This window comes from Felis catus, chromosome A1, assembly GCF_018350175.1.
Source record: "Felis catus isolate Fca126 chromosome A1, F.catus_Fca126_mat1.0, whole genome shotgun sequence".
Classification (NCBI taxonomy): Eukaryota; Metazoa; Chordata; class Mammalia; order Carnivora; family Felidae; genus Felis; species Felis catus.
The window spans coordinates 188,639,778-188,658,754 of NC_058368.1; the positions used below are offsets into that span (position 1 = coordinate 188,639,778).

Consider the following 18,977-nt stretch of genomic DNA (forward strand, 5'->3'; position numbering starts at 1 on the left):
TATTCTATGCTTTTTTCAACCCCAGCTAGTATTATTATTGTGGTTCTAAATTCTAGTTCAGACATCTTGTTTATATATGTTGATTAAGCCCCTGTCTATCATTTCCTCCTGTTCTTTCTTTTGGGGTGAATTCCTTCATTTTGTCATTTTGAAGGAAGAAAAAATTAATAAAATTAAAAATGAAAATTAAAAAAGTAAAAACAAAACAAAAAATCAAATAAAGAAAGCTAGATCCTAGGTGCATTTTGGTCTGGTTGTTAAAAGAAACTTGATAGAATAGAGAAAAAAGGGAAAGAAAAGAAAAAAAAGTAAGAAAAAATTTAAAAATGAAAAATATATATAATAAAATAGAATAAAATGAATAAAGAAAATGAAATAGAATAAAACATTTAAAATAAAGTAATAAAAAATAAAATTTTCTCTTTTCTGTATCCAAGAATGGGGAAGAAAAGAAAGAAAGGGAAAAAAAGAAAAAATAAAACAATTTAAGCAAAAACAGAAGCAAAGAAAATGAACAGATAAAGGAACCAGAAAACAGAATGAAACCTAAAGAAGTTATATCCTGTTTTCTCTAGGACTGAAAGTATGAAGTCTTCTATAGTCTGTGCACTAAGCAGGTGGCGTGACTTGTGCTGGTCTTCTAGGGAATGTGCTTGGAGGGTGCAGTTGGTGGGGGGGTGGTGTAAGGGCTCCATTATCCACCAGGTGGCACTGCTTAGCTTACTGGGGTGGGTCAGTGCGATGTGCATGCAGCTGTGTGGGAGAGGTGGAAATGGCTTCATCCAGCTCCCTAGTCTCTGGCACAGGAACTTTGCACTCTCACCGACCTTTGATCAAATATCTCTTCTTTGTCTCAGGCCTCCGTCCACTCCTCTCCTCCACCCTGTCCGTGTCCAAGCTGTTCACCTGCCAGGTAGCACCTCCCTCCAGAGTTTTATCTCAGATGGGGCTGTGTTGCAAAACCCCATGCTTCTGAGACCCCTGTGGCTTGGACCTGCACCAATTCTCTGGGGGAAGGATCTTGCTGAGCAATGACAGGGTGCCGGCTTGCCCCAGAAGAGTTTCTTGCAATCACGCAGAGGCAGAGGTTCAGAAATTATGGCAAATCACAACACACAGCCAGCGCCAGGTTTCACCACACTCTGGCGACTTTGTCCCAGTAGCGGCAAACATGGCGCCTTTCAGGGGTCTGCTAAGACCTTTGCCTGTGGGGAGGCCATATGCCCTCTACCAAATGCACTCCAAACAGGACAACCACTTCTCCCTGTGTGGCACATGGACCCCTCAGACTGCACTGCCTGCTTCTGGGGATTCGTCCTGTTTCCTCACCAGAGCATCACTAGGCACTGAGCTCCAAAACTTCAGACTCTGTGCTCCACTGTTTATAACATCCTGGTGGTATTGAAACCCTCTCCTTGCTTCCCACCAATGGTTTTGGGGAACAGATTTCTTGTTCAGTCCCCTGCTAGTGTTTTCACTCTTACTCTCTCTTTCTTTCCAGCTACTTTCAGGGGAGTGCTTTTCTTGCACATCCCAATGCACCACGCTCTCTCCCTTTCTCTCTTTCTGTCCTCTCTCCACAAAAACAGCTCCCTATCCTCTGTGGCTTTTCTCTCCCCCAGTTCACCTCTCCACACCATGTACCTGCCGAGTTCTGTGGCTCAAGTTATGCAGATTGTTGTGTTAATCCTTAGATCGATTTCCTAGGTATTCAAAATGGTTTGGTGCTGATCTGCCTATGTTTCAGAGACAAGACAAACTCAGGGTCTCCATGCCGCTCCAACATCTTGACCGTCTTCTAAAGGTGTACTTTTAAATGAATTTTTATTTTTTTTATTATTTTTAAAATTATTTATTTATTTATTTATTTATTTATTTATTTATTTATTAAAGAGAGAGACAGAGCAAGTGGGAGAGGGACAGAAAGAGAGGGGGAGACACAGAATTCGAAGCAGGCTCCAGGCTCTGAGCTCTCAGCACAGAGCCCAACGTGAGGCTCGAACTCACAAGCCACGAGATCATGAGCTGAGCCGAAGTTGGACACTCAACTGACTGAGCCACCCAGGCACCCCTAAATGAATTTTTAAAAAAAAAATTAAATTCGTTGCCAACCATTTAAAAATTGCAGGCTCATATATACAAATCCAATTTCTGGCTTCTCTTGGAAACTTGGAAGAGCTGGCTGCATGAAGTTATTCATTCCTGCCTGGTAACAGTTGGCAGGAGCTGAAGTGGGTCAAGTAGGCTTTCTGATTTCACCCCAGATCCTGTCTCCACCACTACCTGCTTTCAAAAAGTAGATTATCATCCATCAAACTTCTGTTCAAGTAGGAGATGCTGTGATTACTGGCAAACTTGGCTGCTCATTTAACGACATTGTATAGTGCAAATACCTCTGTATTGATTAAAGTGAAAAATATAAGAGAACCAGGAGCAATGTGGATAAATCTGATGTTCATTTGTGAAAGTGTAGAATCTGTATTTTCATTTTTCTTTAATTATAGTAGTCATTGAACAGAATCAGTGACCAAGTGTCTCATTTGAATGTATTTTCAGTTTGATTCTACACGTGAAGTTTGCATTCTGTGATATCACCACATTGTTACATGGACCTGGGCCAGTGTTTCTCCATCTTTGTTGAGCGTTGGAAGGAGATAGGAAGCTTGTGAAAAATATCATGCTTGGGCCCAACCCCATGGATTCTGACTGGGTACGTTTGGGAAGGAGCCTATTTGTTCTTTGTTTCAATTTTGCAGATGATTCTGATCCATTAAAATGCGAGAACCAACTTTGATCTAGGGCAAATATTCCTACTATTTTGGTGAGGCGGGTGGTTCCTTGTTTTTGGAACTACTGCTTTTATGGAAGACGATTCTTAGAGAAGAAATACACACAAAGACATTTGCCTCTGAGAAACATTTATGGGTAAGTATTCCAGCAGTTTACAGGGCTTCTGCAGTGGAACAGCAAAGCCTGGCCAGCATGTCAGTGCAGGTACACGTGTGAGACCTGACCTAGTCTACCGACCGTTTTGGTTGATTAACCATCTAGAAATGTCTGAAACTATATTTTCAGTTTTACATTGTCAGTTTTTTCCCCCCACAAACATACAGAATTAAAGAACCATAGAATTTTAGAAGTAACCCAGTCTTCAGAAATCTAGATCACCTGCCCTGTTCTATAAGAGAGCCAACTGTTCAACCGTCCAAGACCACACACAGTTGACGGTTGCACTGGGAACAGTGCTTAGATTTCTGAATTCCAGTCTAGTGTTCTTCCTATCATTTCTGCTCACCTCAAAACAATATCCAAATATCCATGTGTATTATGTTGCATTCAAGAGACCTGCTTTGTTAAATTAAAAGGTGTTATATGTGAGCTTTGGTGAAAATACAGAACAGTGAAAGTTTCTGAGATATAATATTTAAAACTATCAATTGGAATCAATTTTTTTGGTAAATTTTTTATAAAAGGGAAACAAGTAAATCAAAGTCAGGGTACAGAATAAATCTTACTATATGGCAAGCCACAGCCCGTCAAGATATGGAATTTGGAAACTGTTAGCTATAAAATGTCTTTGTGCTGGGGTACCTGGGTGGCTCATTCGGGGAAGTGTCCAACTCTTGATTTTGGCTCAGGTCATGATCTTGGGCTCGTGAATTTGAGTCCTGCATCAGGCTCTATACTGACAGTGCTGAGTCTCCTTGGGATTCTATCTCTCACGCTCTCTCTCTCTCAAAATAAATAAACATTTAAAAAATAAAATTCTTTATTCTTTTATTTATGATTTTACTTTACTTTAGAGAGAGAGAGACAGAACATGAGCGGGGAAGGGGCAGAGAGAGAGAGAGAGAGAGAGAGAGAGAGAGAGAGAGAGAGGAGACACAGAATCAGAAGCAGGCTCCAGGCTCTGAGCTGTTGGCACAGAGCCCGACACGGGGCTTGAACCCACGGATGGTGAGATCATGACCTGAGCTGAAGTCAGACGCCCAACCAACCGAGCCACCCAGGCACCCCTTAAAAAATAAATGAAATTATTTAAAAAATGTCCTTGTACTATTTATTAGGAAAATGCTCTCTTTGTGGTTATAATGATCCCACCCAATGGTCCAGACCATGCAATCACACTGTTTGCAGGAACAGATGGACAGTGTTTGGGACTGGAGAGTCAAGTCTTGGTTTAGAGAATTTTAAAATATAAAACTACTTCCTTCCCAAGAGAAGTATTACATCACTGAGAGATAGCCTTATAAGTGTTATAAATTCCCATTTTCTTTCTAGTTCAATAAATCTTTTCCAAAACCCACTAGTCTTTCCAAATTTACTCTGAAATTCTTTCCCTCTCCCTTAGAAAAGATGAAGCACAGCTGAAAATTTAAGGGACACTTATATTTTTGTTATTATGAGCTATGTTGCACAGCTCACAAAAAAGTGAACTTGGAAGATGGGAGCCTCTGTGTTTTGATGTTGCTGGCGGCGGAAGATTGATTTCTAAAAAGCCATGGGTGTACCTCCCACCCACCCCTGCCCCCATCCCAGCCTGTCCAACACTGAACCTTTGTATTCTCAACCTCAGGCACGCTGATCTCTGATGCCTCTGCCAAACTTTGGGCTCAGAGCTGGCAAATTGGCACCTAGGGGATCAATCTGACCGACAAAACTTGCTTTGTTTTGCTTAGACAATATTTCTAAAACATCTGAGCTAGCATTTGCAAATTGGGAGGTTTCACATAAAAAATCTGGATTCTTGAGTTCTTGGGAAATATCAGAAAATCTAGGTCCATTCCCACTGTGATATTCAATAAGAAACCTAGGGCAGCTCAGTTGGTTAAGTGTCTTGACTCTTGATTTTGGTTCAGGTTATGATCTCTTGGTTTGTGAGTTGGAGCCCCGTGTCTGTCTCTGCCCTGACAGTGTGGAGCCTGTTTGGGATTCTCTCTCCCTTTCTCATTGCCTCTCCTCTGCTCATTCTTTCTCTCTCCCTCTCAAAATTAAATAAATAAACATTTAAAAAAATACTCAATAGTAGCTTAGGAGCTCCTGCCCCTTAAGCTGGCATCTACTCCCTGCCTCCTAACTACACTCTAGGAAATGTAGCTCAATAGAACATTCTATGTTGATCGAAATGTTCTGTAGCTGCCCTGTCCAACTGGATAGTAGCCTTTAGCCATGTGTGACTTGAGCACTTGAAATGTGGCTAGTGTGACTGAAGAATTGAATTTTGAATTTTATTTAATTTTTATTAATTTAAATTTAAATAGCCATATGTGGCTAGTGATGACCATTTTGGAATGAGTCTAGCTGGTTATTGCTGAGTAGAAGTGAATGTGCATCCAGATGTTCTGTTTTTTTTTCCAGAGCATCTGGGAATGAAGATTTTTAATGAAGTCTCTTCCATTTAAAATTTTGGCTCCATTTTAAAAATGTGAAAGCCAAAAAAACACATTGATGGCATGAATCATGACCTATGACCACTCAGTGACACCCCCTACTCATTGGATTAATGAATAGCCAAGGGCAAAAAGAAAAACACCTTGCACATCTGTCAGTGGAAATCAAAAGGCACAGTTAAAGTGTTATCATTGCTTTGAAATATAGCCTTACTTTCAGAAATTAAAGATGGTTAAAATTTTGTCAGTGGCAAAGATTATGTGCATCCTGTTCTATAAAAGCATTTAACAAGTGATGTTTAGGCTGAGACAAAGGACAAAGAGAAGGTAGGTCTTCGAATGAGAGAGAATAGCAAAAGGGCAAAGACCCAGAGGCAAGAGAGGTGCAGTTGGTTGGGAACCTAAAGAAACTTCACGTGTCTGTTGTGTCCAATATGGTACCCACTAGCCACATGTGGCTATTTAAATTTAAATGAAATTTCCTCAACATCACTCATCATCAGGGAAATACAAGTCAAAACCACAATGAGATACCACCTTACACCTGTCAAGATGGCGAACATTAACAACTCAGGCAACAACAAATATTGGCGAGGATGTGGAGAAGGAGGATCTCTTTTGCATTGTTGGTGGGAATGCAAGCTGGAGCAGCCACTCTGAAAAACAGTATGGAGGTTCCTCAAAAAACTAAAAATAGAACTACTCTACGACCCAGCAATTGCACTACTAGGCATTTATCCATGGGATGCAGGTGTGCTGTTTCGAAGGGACACATGCACCCCCATGTTTATAGTAGCACTATCAACAATAGCTGAAGTATGGAAAGAACCCAAATGTCCATCAATGGATGAATGGATGAAGAAGATGTGGTATACATATACAATGGAGTATTACTCGGCAATCTAGAAGAATGAAATCTTGCCATTTGCAACTATGTGGATGGAACTGGAGGCTATTATGCTAAGTGAAATTAGTCAGAGAAAAACAAAAATCATATGACTTCATTCATCTGAGGACTTTAAGATGAACATAGGGAAGGGAAACAAAAATAACATAAAAACAGGGAGGGGGACAAAACATAAGAGACTGAAATATGGAGAACAAACTGAGGGTTACTGGAGGGGTTGTGGGAGGGGGGTTGGGCTAAATGGGTAAAGGGCACTAAGGAATCTACTCCTGAAATCATTGTTGCACTATATGCTAACTAACTTGGATGTAAATTTAAAAAAAGAAAAAATAAAATCAAAATAAATTAAAATAAAATAAAGCAGAAAAAATAAATTTAAATGAAATTTCAAAAATTAAAAATTCAGTTTCTCAGCCACATTAACCACATTTCAAGTGCTCAATAGCCATGTATGGCTACCGGCTGCCATACTGGACCTTCAAGGTATAGATAGAACCTATATCTCATTGCACAAAGGTCTATTAGCCAGTAGTAGAGCTTAGAGACTGGAGAAAGAGAGCCTAGAGAGATACTCGGGGACAAGGCCATGAGGTGACAAAGGGGCCAGTGTACCACATTAGGAAGTTTAGGCATGGAGCTGAAGACTATCTTTTAGGAAGGTCATTCTGCTGTTGTGTGGAAAATGGATTGGAAGGATTCACAAAAGTGGATGGTAGAACCCTGTTAAGAGGCTATGGTGGTGCAGGCAAGAGATCAGGATGCCCCAGCAGCCAGACATTATCCATTTATCTACTATCACATCCTGCTTGGCCCAGGACTTAGAGGTCAGTCAATACTTACAGTGAGTGCCAGGTATAGATTACTCACTGGGAATAGCTCTAATTCTACAGGCGAGAGACTGAGGTTCTAGTGGTTAAATAAATTAATCCCACAGACCACACAGCTAGTAAGTCTGACAACTGTGATTCTATCCAAATCCTGAGATTTTTTTGTATTTTGATTTTTCTCTCTCTACAATATTCCCAGCAACTTCCTCCCACACCCAGTGAGTCCCTTTCTCCAACTGCATCTTTACCACTTCCTCTTCCTTTTAAGATGAGAATTATATTTCAGAGCATTTTTTTTCCTCATAGCTTCTTCTATTCCAAATTAAGGGTAATCACAGCTGGTTGGTTCAATGCCAGAACCCAACCTGGATAAAAGTCCTTTGTGTGTGATGATATTAAATGTGTGAGCTTTTATAAAAATATGTGTGCCTTTGAGGAATTCTTCAGACATCTGGGGAATTTAAACTAGTAATTTATAATAGATTTCCTTGACTAGCATGATAATTCCCTAATGAAAAGAGTGGGGCTTTACTTCAAACTGTATGCAGCAGTGGAAAGAAACTTAGTAGCTGAGACTTTGAAATTCTCAAGCTGCTAGGTACGAATTTACTGATTTGCTTTGCTCTTTTTTCATTTGTTTTTCAATAAATAAGACATTAAAATGTCACAAAACTTTATTTTCCCTTTTAGGGTAACTTTATTTTGATGTAATTTCAAACTTACAGAAAAGTTATTTGAATAGTACAAAGAACTTCTGTGTGTCCTTCACCTAGATTGACTGATTGTTACAATTTTGCAGCATTTTCTTGACATTTGCTCTCTCAACACACACACACACACACACACACACACACACACACAATTTTTTGAACCACTTAAGAATAAGCTTCAGACATAGTGCTGCTTTATCCCTAAATATTTTAGTGTGCAGTTTCTAAGGCAAGAACATTTTCTTACATAATCACAGTAAAATGATCAAAAGAGGATATTTAACACTGGTATAGTATTATTATTTAATCCAGAGTATCTAAATAATAGGATTATTCAAATTTCATCAGTTATCCCATTAATGTCCTTTACAGCTGTTTACAACTCCTTTCCCACACCCTGTGCAGAATCTAATCCAGGATTATGCATTGCATTGCGTTGTTACATTTCTTAAGTCTCCTTATAATTAGAACAATTCCTCATACTTTTTGACTTTCATGACATTTGTATTTTTGAATAGAATAAATAACAATAGTGATAGATAATGTATAGTATAAACCTATACATAATGTATTGAGTATATATAGATTATAGTCTGTAACCTATGCATGAATATATAATCTATATATAATACTTTATATGAAATAGCTACTATGTAATACATACATGAATAAACTCATGAATTCTTACCTACTATTATCTATTGGGAAGAGGTCTTCAAATGAGAGGGAACAGCAAGAGCAAATACCCAGAGGTGAGAGAGGACATACTTGGTTGAGACCCTAGAGAAATTTTACGTATCTGCTCTAATTATGACAGCCATATTGGATATCAATAAATATAATATATTATGTAGATTATAGATGATATTATAATTCATGAGTCCATACTACTAAATATATACAAAATAAATAAGACGGAAAGTTATTCTTTCAGTAAAATGATGACAGAACTAGAGAATGACCATTTCGTAACCATTATAATAATGAAGAATTCAGGCAAGGATTATCAACGGATACAAAAGCTAGTAGATGAAAGTTTGAAGAAAAAGATATTTACAAAGCTTGGAAATATTGTCCCACAAATCACTTATTGATTAGAAAAGAAAGGACGGTAACTGGCTGATAGCATTTTAGCCAAACAGTCAAAATTAACATCGTCAATGATAGGACAAACGATCAACACGTGCCTCTGTTATGCTGCGCAAGGACACAACTTTTATGTTGTATTCTTGTTAAAAATACATCTATTCATGAGAAAACAAACTCAAACAGGGATATTCTACATATAAAATGTTTGCTTTTTAAAGAGAAGCCTTCTCAAAGCAAGGGTTGCATCGAGTTACATTATCAAACAATACCACTAGATGTCACTGTAGTTTTGCAAGTTGCACAAGTTTGATCTGCGTTAGCAAATCTAAATTCCTTTGTGGCCTGCCTTCTCACTTTGACACCATTGTGGGCTGGACACATCTCGCCAATTCCAACACATATAGCTTTTGAGAAGGCTACAAATTAAATAATGGCAAAGCAGTGGTGGACGTGGCAACAGGCTTAGATGAAAGCTTGGCTCTGCCATTACAAACTGTGATGACAGTTCCTGGCAAACCGCGCCCTCTCGGTCTTGGTCTCCTCCTGTAAAATGAGGGGATTTGGATTGCTAGCTCCGACTCACCTCTAGCTCTAACAGTCTGTGATTTTAAGCTAATGTTTTCTTAACTGAAGTCATTTCAGGGCCATTATAACATTTTTGCCCAACTTCATTGAACCCATTACTGGTTTTCTGTTTTTGCACCCAGTGCTCTAATTTATCTAATGTTTGTCCTTAAGTTGACTCGGTTTTTAAAAATGTAAATAAAGAAAATAATTTATAGGCCGATTACAAATGGAAACCAGTTCACTTGCCATAAATAGAGTAACCACAAAAATAGATGTAATAAAAACAACATAATGTAGTTAAATTTGAGTAGATGTTATTGTCTGCCTAAGGCTCAGAGCCTGTAATCTGCTCTGTTTTTCCTTTTTAAAGGGAGTTTTGGAGGTGTTAAAGAGAAATTGAAGACAGACTAGCCCTGAGACTTCCCTCTTGATGTAAGCAAAAGAATTGAGACTGATGGATCCGTATTATTTAATTTTGTATCTGTGAACCAACCACAATACTTCATACACCATCTAAAATCAGTCCAAGATTCCATAAGCTGTTCTAAGTTTCTTCCTTCCTTCCTTCCTTCCTTCCTTCCTTCCTTCCTTTCAACTCTTGATTCTTTCAACTCTTGATTCTTCAATATTTCTAATAGACCATAAAGAGTCTGATTAGAAATCATACATTATTGTTTTTTCAATCTGTATTTAAGCTTTCATTTTATGTTGATATTCCTTTCCATTTAGTATTGGTTTAGCTTCCTTTTTGTGTTTATTTAAATTTGCTTTTATAGTCAGTCTTCTTCCATTTGAAACACTCACTCCCTTTTTAACAGAGGAGATGATATATACTCCTCTGCTGTCAATGTCGAAGCAATTATATGCCACCAAATGGCTTGTGATTTGGCATCTTCTCCTGATAAAGGCTTATGATAGATAGGATGTGGCAGAGGTCAGGAATTCTGCTGAGTACAACCTGAGGGTATGCTTCAAATTGCTTGAGCTTTATCCAAATCCCCTAGGACACAATCAGAAAACTGGTCCCCTTCAATTTTGGTACAGAGCTTTCTTCTTCATTCTTCACAGAGATTCAGAGTGAAGACGTCTAAAGCTGAGCCATCTAATTGCACGTTTTACTCCCTAGCATTAGTGTGGCCCTTTCCTGCTTTGTATAATCAGTTATAATTACTAATTTGCTGGCCACAATTAGCATAGGGAGTTTTATAGGAGCACAGACAATTTCTTAGCTACCCAATGTTACTAAATAATTTAAAAAGGGAAGACAAAGAATTTCTATCAAATGTGTTTTGTTTTCTTAATGCTGGTGCTGCTATTAAGAAAAACCATTATAAGGTAAAGAAATAAGGAAATTCATAAAGATCAATCCACCAGCTATTTCCCGCATTACAAAAGTTATTTTTTTGTGATTTAATTTTCTTGCTGAGGTGAATTTAATTTGCCATTAGAAGCCCAAAAGCTGAGGGGTCAGTTTCAACGGAACAGAATGCTTTTTGTCTTTTTGTCTTGCCTGAAACACTGCTCTTATCTGCAAAAAACAAAAAACAACAACAACAACAAAAAAAAAACAGAAACTAGGGGGATTGCTTTTCAGAAGAAATTTTCATAAAGAAGTTGATTTTGAATCAATAGAAACGTTTTTCTATGCCAAATTTAGTAGAACTATATACTCTTACCACCTACCCACTCCAATTCAGAGTAAAAATATGCTTTCTTCCCCTCAGTGTTCATTACTATACCTAAGCTGAGATCCAAACCACAGTGAGCAGACATTAGAAGATTTCCCAATATATATAAGATACACTACATATAGGAATGACAATCAGATATATGAAGTATGGTTATTTTCTGGCGAAAGAGTTACTTGAATCCTGTTAGAGAATTCTTCAGGTTTCCTTTAGCCCTGTTTGTTCCTGATGCTGATTAATGTTTATGATTCCATTATCCTCTTTATGTTTACAGATTCCTGCTCCCCGCAACATTCACTCAATTATTTTATTATGTGTTGACATCATTCTCAATGGAATGGATGATGGTATTCTGGCAGAGTCTCCTTCCAAATTTTGCTGAGTGTCACTAGTAAGTGTACTTTGAGCCAGTTTCTGGAACTATATCCCCAAGGCTGCAAATTATACTTTATTTCATTGTCTTAAAGTGTCTACAGCCAACATATCTGTTTGAGATACCAAGTCAAGTATTGTCTCCCCAGCACATCTTTAACTATTGATTCCTTTGAGAGAGGTTTAATTCTATTTGTGCTTATCTTAGAACCACAGCATTGAAAGGGACTTTAAAGATCACCTCATCCCATCGGGTGCCCGGGTCCCCACCATATCAGCCTTCTGTGGTGCAAGTAATAGAAACCAACTTTGTGTAAGTTAAACCAAAAAAGGTATTTATTCTATTAATACAGATGGCTCATAGAATTAAAAAAAAAACCCTGAAGAACCGGCTAAGAGGAGTTAGAACCCATATTGACTCTGGGGAGCTAGGTGCTGGGTGCTGACAATGTCTTTAAGTATTACCCACTGGTGACCTCAGGGTATTATTTTAGGGAGTTTTAATGTCCCCTCACCAACCCTCAGTCAGGGTAGTAGAGATTCCTTATATTTATTCAAAATTCTATGTACAAGTAGTTTAAAATTGTCTCCCAAAACTTGCCCTCAACCAGATTGCCACCCCATCCTTTCTACACAGAAATGATAAGCCTGCCACTTATAATAGGTACCTTTTCATGTTCTACAATTTATATGATTGGAATCCTAAAATGTTTACTCTTTTTTGTATGTGATTTCTTTGATGTTTCATAATTACTTTGAGATCCATCAATGATATTCTATGAGTTAGCTCAGCCTTTTTTTCTTCTTTTTTTTTTTTTTTTTTGGCTGAGTAATGTTCTTTGGATCTACTGCTATTAGTTTATCCATTCATCTGTTTATGAACATTTGAGTTATTTCCCTTTTTTGATGATGGAAAATAAAGCAGGATAAATATTTGTGTATAATTATTAATCGGGGGAAAAGGCTTTTTTTTCTGCCTCAAAGGGAATCTTTGTTAATCATGTGTGCTTCACACATGCTGTTTTTTAAGAAACCCAACTTTCTAGAGAAACGCATTCCTCAAGACTGGCTGCAGCTTCCCATCATGAGTCTTGTATTAAAAGAAAACCACAGTGGTACAATTTGTTTTTGTTATGTTGCCTTCTAAATAAACTTTTTTAATTTTTTTAAAGTTTGCTTATTTATTTTGAGAGAGAAAGAGAGCTAGGGAGAGGGCATGTGAATGGGAAAGGGGCAGAGAGAGAGAGAGAGAGAGAGAGAGGAAGAGAGAGTATCCCAAGCAGACTCCGCGCTGTCAGAACAGAGCCCGACTCGGGACTTAAATTCATGAATAGTGAGATCATGCCCTGAGTCGAAATCAAGAGTCAGTTGGTGGCTTAACTGACTGAGCCACCCCGGAGCCTCTAAATAAACTTTTTTTTTTTTAAACTCTGGTTCGTCTTTCCTTAAATGTAACATAAACAGATATAAAAAAGACAACAAATTGGAGTTTATGTTTACAAAAACACTGTAAGTACGAACAGTTCTATATCGCAAACGTATTATGCAATCAGTTCAGTCTGAACTTGGTTACCTGGTACACGAATGTGAAAAAGACACGCAAACATGTTCTAAGATTTAATCCACATCTTCCTTTCTACAAAAGAAAATTGTGATTTGGGGTCGTAACCAGCATGCCCATCCAAAGTCATTCATAAAGGCTGGGCGGCCCTTTGTCATTTTGTTTCCTTTTGTCAGTTTTAACCCTGCACCATGGTTTGCTGTACAGTAAAAGGCAAAGAAACATTTTACTGAAATAGATGACATCCTACAGCCAACATTCCTGAAATAGAAATGCTTTTCCAAAAAAGAAGAGGTCCAGAATTGCTTTCACATGTTACACAGTTAAAATGATGATTGTTAAAAATGCTGCCGGAGGTGCCTGGGTGGCTCATTTGGTTAAGTGTCCAACTTCAGCTCAGGTCATGATCTCATGGTTGATGGGTTTGAGCCCCACATCGGGCTCTGCACTGACAGCTCAGAGCCTGGAGCCTGCTTCGGATTCTGTGTCTCCCTCTTTGTCCCTCCCGCACTCGCGCTCTGTCTCTGTCTCCTGAAAATAAATAAATGTTAAAAAAAAATGCTGCTGGCCCCTGCAGCCTCACTGCAAAGTATGATCAGTCTACTTTGAGTCCTGCCTTCCCTCGAGCAGAATTGAGCCTCCCTTGACTTGCAGCCCCTCACTCTACTTCCTTGAGTTCCTCCAAAGCAAATCCTTCAGATGATGGATGTCAGCTTGCAAGTTCCTCTCATGTCACTTTCTCCTTCTCCAGACTTTTCAGAGCTCTGAACTTATTATCTTCTCTCCGTGGGAGGCACTTGCTCCAAATCTTTCTATGGGCCTCTCCTTCTTGTACTTCAGTTCTTGGCTCAAATGTCATCTCCTCCGAGAGACCTGCTCTGACAAATCAGGCTCATGGCCCTCATCTTCTTTGCCTCCCTCTACCCACCACCCTGGTTTTCATACTCTTTATTGCAATTTGAAAGTATCTTTTTGGGGGACTTAACCTTTTGCTATCTTCCCACTAAACTGTGAGCCCCATAAGGATAGAGACCGTATCTGTCTTTCTATTACTATATACTCATTGTCTGGAACAGTGTCTTTTACACTAAAGTTGCTCAATAAATATTTATCAAATAAATTAACAAATTAATGGTATGTTTTATCCAAGTTTTATTGTAAAGTATAGCATACATAAAGAAACATGCATAAAACTATATATATTCTTTAGGGAATGGTTATAGAGCGACGTTTGTTAACTACCATCCAAGTCAAGAACTAGAATAGTAGTGGCCTCCTAGAAACTCTCCTTGTACTCCATGTATCCATTCCCAGCCACAGCCTAGGGGTAACTATTATCCTCATTTATATGATAATCATTTACCTACTTTTCTTCGTAGTATTACCACTTATACGCTCATCCCTAAACCAGGTAGTTTAGGTTTACCTGTACTTAGAAATAAATATGTAGAATTATTATATTGGATGTACTTTTCTGCACCTTAGTTATTTCATTCAAAATTATGTTTTTATTTTTTTAATTTTTACTTTTTAAAAATTTTAATGTTTATTTATTTTTGAGAGAGTGAGAGAGAGAGAGAGAGAGAGAAAATGTGAGCGGGGGAGGGGCAGAGAGAGAGGGAGACACAGAATCCAAAACGGGCTCCAGGCTTCAAGCTGTCAGCATAGAGCCTGATGCAGGACTTGAACCCACAAACCATGAGATCATGCCCTGAGCCAAAGTTGGACGCCTAACTGACAGAGCCACCCAGGTGACCCTCAAGATTATGTTTTTACACTTCCAACTTCTGGCATGGTGGAGTGAGAAGGTTGACAGATCTTGTCCTAAAAAACAACTATTAAGCTGGTCAAAAGTTCAAAGACAACAATTTCAGTGCTTTGGAAATTGATCAGAAGCATAGCACACACTGATGAAATCTCATGAACTTTGGGTGAGAACAATATGAATCTGTGACATTGTTGCCTGAGCTGCTTCCACCCCATCGCGGAGCCCCAGTTCTGTGATGGCAGTTCACCGTGGGTGGGCCAGGCCATGAAAGTCAGTAACATTGTTGCTGCCTCCGGATCTGCAGCACTGTCCATTAAAGTGGCAGCCTCTTGCCAAGCAGACAGGGAGAGCCTAAGGTCCTGTTTGGGGCAAGCAATGGTCTAGCAGCCTGCCAAGGATTTAACAGTAATGTCCAGATGCGAGACAGCCATAGGGGCAGAATGCATGTTTTTTCCACGTGCACATGTAACGTTCTCCAGAATAGATCATACAGTGAACCACAAAACAAATCTCAATACGTTTTATTTTATTTTTATGTTTTCATTTTAATTAAGTTTTTAACTTTAATTCCAGTAGAGTTAACATACAGTGTTATAATTAGTTTCAGGTGTATGATGTAGTGATTCAACAATTCCATACAGTATTCAGTGCTCATCATGAGAAGTGTGCTCTCAATCTCCAGCCCATATTTCACCCCTCACGATTTCCACCCACCTCCCCTCTGGTAACTATCAGTTTGCTCTCCAGAGTTAAGTGTTTCTTTCTTGGTTTGTCTCTTTTTTTTCCCCCTTTGTTTTGTTTCTTAAATTTCATATGAGTGAAATCATATGGCATTTGTCTTTAACTTATTTTGCTTAGGGTTATATTCTCTAGCTCCATCCATGTCATTCTAAATGGCAAGATTTCATTCTTTTTATGACTGAATAGTGTGTATATATATATATATATATGTATATATATATAATGGAATATAAATATATACATAATGGAATATATATATATGTATATGTATCCTGTGATATTCCTTTCTCATGCTGTTCTTGTTAGGTTTTGGTATCAATATTATTTTTAATCTTCAGTATTCATAGTAATTATTCAATTCATTTTCTTCTATTAGTTTGGAAATAATATACTCTAGTTCTACAATTTTCATTGTCACATTATTTATGTGTTGGATTATGTCCACCCCCCACCCCACCCCCCAATCGTATGGAAGTCCTAACCCCTGCTACCTGTGAGTGTGACCTGATTTGCAAATAGGATCTTGAAGATGTAATCAAGTTAAGATGAAGTCATTAGAGCGGGTGCTGATGCAGTATGGCTGGTGTCTGTACAAGAAGGGGAGACAGAAACTCACAGGAGAGAGACGGCCATGGGAAGGCAGAGGTGGAGATCGGAGGTACTTGTGCCACAACCCTGGAGCTGCCAAGGAAAGATTCTGAAGGCAAGAGCCTTCAGAGGGTGCTTGGCCCTGCCAACATCTGGATTTGGGACTTCTAGCCTTCAGAACTGTGAGAAAGTAAATTTCTGTTGTTTCCAGCCAGTCAGCATGTGATGGTTTGTTATGGCAGCCCTTCCAATCGAATCCACCTTAGAAATCACAACCTGCATAATTAACGTATCTGAGTCTGGAAGTCATGAGAACCTCCACCCTCTCCTGCACAGACAGCACAAGGAAACTGCACACCAGAACCTTTCATTCCTTTCTCCATTTCCCCTAGTTCAACTCCCATGCTGCTGTTGTCTAATACCTTAAATTAATCCTGTTTCCCCCACCAGAAATTGTCATTACATTTCATGCAGTCTATGCTTATTTTATTCCACCGCATTCTCTACTATCTTTGCTTTGCTAACTTTCTTGCATCTCAGATCTTTTCCCCCGTACCGTTGTCTTTCTGCCTGAAGCACAGCGACAGAGTTCCTGCAGTGAGAACCTGCTGGTGGTAAATCCTCTCAGGTTTAGCTGGGTTTTCACTGGGTGCAGATTTTGTTTGACAATTGGTTTCATTTGATACACCGAAGATACCGGTATACTGTCTTCTGCCTTCCGTTCTTGCTGTGGGGAAACCGCTAGCTGTTAGGGGCCAGTCTAATTGCCATGCTCTTTCTTAAAGGTAACTTGTGTTTTTTTCTCTGGCTACTTGAGGTTTATCTCTTTACCTTTGTTCTTTTGCAATTTTGCTATCATGCCTCTAGTTGCAGATTTTTTTCGCTCAGCCCCTCACCCTCTCCCTTCCTTCTATTTTATTGATATAGAATTAACTTAAACACTATAAATTTAAGTGTATATATAGCATAATGACTTGGCATTCCTGTGTATCAGGAAGTGGTTTCCACAGTAAGTTTGCTGAACATCCATCTCCTCATATAATTAAAAAAAATTTTCCTTTGTGATGAGAACTTCTAGGATTTACTCTCTTAGCAGATTAAAGGAAATTATTTTGGGGGGGTTCCCTAGATCTTTTTGATCGTAGATTAATGTGTTTCTTCAGTTCTGGAAAATTCCAGTGATTTTCTCCTCAAACATTTCCTCTGCCTCATTCTCTCTCTCTTTTCCTTCTAAGGCCTTGATCAAATGTATGTTACATTTCTCACTATATCCTCCTTGTGTCTCACTCTCTCTTTATTTACTATTCTATGTTTCATCCTGGATAGTGTATTCTAATTCATATCCAGTATATTATATTGTATATAATTTATATGGACAATTAAATATAATTTTATACCTAAAACCCTTCTAGTTTATCAGTTCATTACTTCTCCTTATGTTTTATCCAATCTGCTGTTAAGCCCATTCACTGAGTATTTAACATTTGTTATTTTACTATTTATTTATAAAAGCTCTGGTTTTCGAATTTGCTGTGACAGATCTTATAGTTTCCTACAATATAATCCATTTTTGATAATATACCTGTTTCCTGCAGATGTTATCAGTTTGTCATTTGTTTCTTTAAGCATGGTAATTTTGGTGGTATTTCAGTCTGCCTGACACTTTTCCAAGTCTGGGCAGGGTGCTGGTATGTTTCTGCTTTCTATTGGTTCTGCTGCATTTTGTTACATTGTGTTTCCTTGTGTTTCTGCTAATCTTTGTTTGCTTGCCTTCCTTCCTTTGTAAAGTTATTTGTAGGGGTAACCAAGGCCTGGCATAGATAGACCTGCCCCTGAGATGCTTTGGGTTTGCTCCGCGAGGTACCTGGGTACACTACCAGCTGGGTATCACCTTACACCGTTTCACAAATTGAGATTACCTGGCCAGCTCAAGCTGTGGGAATCTGAGTGTAAAGCCTCCTGAGGGCCAGTCGGGGGCCCAAAGTCTCCTGGTTTGGGGCAAGGCGGGATAGGTTTACAGTAACTTTGCCCTGCCGTTGATGATGCATCTCTTTGAAATCCAAGCTTAATGTCAAGGGGTCTTCTAAAAGCTTCCCACCTTGGATGGGCTTTGGGCCCTGACCACGGCTGCCCTCCCGTCGTGTAGTCGCCGTGCAGAAGCCGGAGGTATCAGGAACCAGAAATGCTTTGGGGCATAAGTGCTTTGGTGTCCAATGCTTTACTAATCTCTCTGCTTACAGGCTTTTTGTCAAAAACTGGCCTGGAAACTCCCCACTGTTGCTGCGACATCTCAGTTGTGTTTTTCTTTTGCAGGAGATTTAAAAACTTTTTAAACCAGTGGTGGGGGTGGTGAGGGAAGTGTTGATCTGAATGACAGCTGTTGTGATTGGAAAATGAAAGCTCAACGATATTTTAGTCTCTCCCATCCAGTGGTCTCTCCAGAGCATAGTGAAATTTGAGTGTGCAAGTGCGTGTGAAGGACTATTCACTACACACATGGCCATGGACTAGCACAAAGGAAAATGAAGAGAAAATGAACTTTGTTTAGATTTTTTACCTAATTCCAAGTGTTTAAGACTATGTTTCAAGTCTTGACTAAACATCGGCTCGCACATCTCCAGGCTGTCTGATTTTCACAAATTCTAATGCAAGAAGGTGAGCTTATAGAGTCTTTTTAAGTGTTCACATATTATTTATTGGAGATAAAATAGATACATTTCAACAGGTGATTAGATTTGTGACTAGAAGCCTTCAAAGACACACAAAGAA

General features: G+C 38.8%; 1 long non-coding RNA gene across 1 annotated transcript; it reads left to right on the plus strand.

Annotated features, from left to right (window-relative positions):
- Positions 1-2,049: 2,049 nt before the first annotated feature.
- On the plus strand, positions 2,050-12,743 carry LOC123379700. The gene is made up of 4 exons (XR_006584556.1): positions 2,050-2,710; positions 9,861-9,922; positions 11,453-11,569; positions 11,759-12,743. It is a non-coding gene; the product is annotated as an uncharacterized LOC123379700 (long non-coding RNA).
- Positions 12,744-18,977: the final 6,234 nt, after the last annotated feature.